The sequence below is a fragment of the Marmota monax genome, unplaced genomic scaffold (assembly GCF_021218885.2).
Source record: "Marmota monax isolate L192 unplaced genomic scaffold, Marmota_monax_Labrador192_F-V1.1 WCK01_AAM20220418_F8-fsc00037, whole genome shotgun sequence".
In the NCBI taxonomy this organism is placed as follows: domain Eukaryota; kingdom Metazoa; phylum Chordata; class Mammalia; order Rodentia; family Sciuridae; genus Marmota; species Marmota monax.
Window position 1 is genome coordinate 11,211,289 of NW_026693245.1, and position 2,602 is coordinate 11,213,890.

A 2,602-nucleotide genomic window follows, 5' to 3' on the forward strand; every position below is an offset into this window, starting at 1 on the left:
GCCTCAGATGACTCCTGGGTGCAAATTCTGTTGCTTGCAAGGGAAAGGAAGAGCACCATGGAGGTGACTTTTTGATTGGCCACAATTCTCTGTGTACCTTCTTGTGCTAGTTACACAGAGCCCTTCCATGCTTTTAATGGGTGAGCTCCTTGGAGCGTGACCACTTTCTGAGGTCTTACTGACACTTTACAGATGAAGTAGAAGAAGGATCATTAGTGTCCTCTGGGAAAAGTAAGTGTGAGCCATAGGAAAGTCAGCAATCCTTTTGAAGGTGTTTGCTTGGGGAAGTGGGTGTGGTGCTGTGAGCTGCCAACTACAGACAGGAAATATGGGTGGGGATTGTTTAGATTCCAAGGTGCCAAATCATTAGGCCACAGAACATCCATATACCCCACTGAGCACTGCCTTTTTATCTAGATGCCTGCACTGGGACATTTCTTTACAGGAAACATATATTTGTTTTCGTGAAACCAAAAAGCAAATCCAAGCCAGGTCAGAGTCCTTCCAGAAATGCTCCTAGACACATTTTAGATGAGGCAAGCGTTGGTGAAGCCAGGCATGACTTAGTTCCCTTGAGATAGAAGTAGGAGGAAAGACCAGACCCAGAAGGAGGCACATTGACCCCTGGAAGAGACTCTGATTCCATCCTTGGAGTGGAATCTTCATGGATCTCCTCATGACATTGCCCTAAATTCTATTCTTTATTATACTAAAATGGCAGCCCTACTAAAGAGAAAAAAAAGCCAATTACTCTATTTCCTACAATACTCAAACCTAGTTGTTTCAATTATTTGAATTTGATTGGGACTCTTAGTCACTATTCTGGGTGTTTGAGAGTGTTAAATTCATGGCAAGTTTTTTTGTGAAGCTTTTTTTTTTTTTAACCACCATCTTCTTGCTACTATCTGGGAATAATACATTTTTGTGGGTTGCAAAAGATGACTTTGTGTTCCCTAAGTTTTCTGGAATACCTACTTATATGATACCCAAAGTTGGGACTTCAGCTTTTATTTAGATTTTGACTGGCTGGATCAATGATTCTTCAGTTTGTTTGTTAGTAAGTGACACAATTTTCCTGAAAGAACATACTAAAGAGAGGGATTACAGAAAACCTTCTCTGCCTTGTGTTTACCCTTACATATTTGGAAAACTAACTTTTTACGTTTGGTAAATCTCACTCCTCCATCCTTTGGTCTTTTTCCTGAAGCTTATGAGAAGCACATGGCATACCATGGATAGGTGCACAGACTGTCAAATCAGATTGTTAGTAATTTAATTCTAGCTTCCCTGTTTACAAAACTTTGATTATTTTGTGTAACCTCTCTGTGACTGTTATTCATTTGGAAAAGAAGAGGACAATACTAAGAATAACTTCTTAGGATTGCTTGAAAATTATGTAAATTAATACATATAAAATCTTTAGAATAGTGCTTTGCACAGAACAATCACTCATTTTTTTTCAGTTGTAGTTGGACACAATATCTTTATTTTATTTTTAATTTAGAACAATCACTTTCAAGTAGAGCTAAATCTATGTGCCTCCCTAATTCCCGTTCACATCTCTTGAAGACTTGTAGCAGCTGTGTCATTAGCAACTTGTTTTCTCCACCATTTGGCTTTTCTGTAACTTTGTTATTATCACTGTGTTATCCCTTTAGCTTCAAAGCTCCTCAGCTTCTACCTCTACCTCAGATTCTACCTCTCCTCTAGGTAGAATCTGCATATGAGATGCATCCCTTTGAAAAGAGACCAGGCATGTTTACAAATCCCTCTATTATTTTTAAATAAATGGTCATAGAAGGCTAGAACAAACAGAGGAGTTTTGTGCAGAGAATTGAATGCAACCTAACATTCTACTTTTGAGAGCACATTTCCTTACTTTTTAAAGATTAATATTCATTTCTCTATTTATTCTTCAAACTTTTCGTGAGCACCTGCTAGGAAGACTGTGAGGCAAATTAAGAAATTATTACCAAGATATATAAGATAATCTATAGCTCATCTAAATCAATTGTAGATGAAGGGGAAAAAAGACTAAAGGATAGAGCAATCACCCTAAGAAATGAGTAAAACATTTAATAATACATTTACATTTGGCTATCTAATCCTAGGAATTATTCTGCTTTGCCTAAATTCGGAACAAGAAATACACTCCATTTTTTTCTTGTCACATTAGAGTGGTTGAATGTATTCTACATCAATTAAAGCACTGAGAACAAGTAGCTGTTAGACTCTTGCAAAATTAACATCACTATATCTCTGGACCAGTTCAAGAATTCATTTTCTCAAACATGACTCTGAGGTTGTATTTGAGTTTTCAAATTTAATTTTAGAAAGATTGCTACTGTGCAATAAAATCACAGGATTCTATGAAACATCAATCTTCACCTTTACAGGAGCCCACCAACATGTAATCACAGCTGGAAAGAAGACACCTTGAGGTCTTTCAATGAATGCAGTATTGGACAGATGCATTGTGCCAACTCTCAAATCCCACTTGAAGTTTTGGAATTCATATTGCAGTTTAAACTAAGACTTTTCCTTTATTCGAAGGAAAAAAAAAAACAAAGAAAAGTTTACATTCTCCACAGGAGTTTTAAAC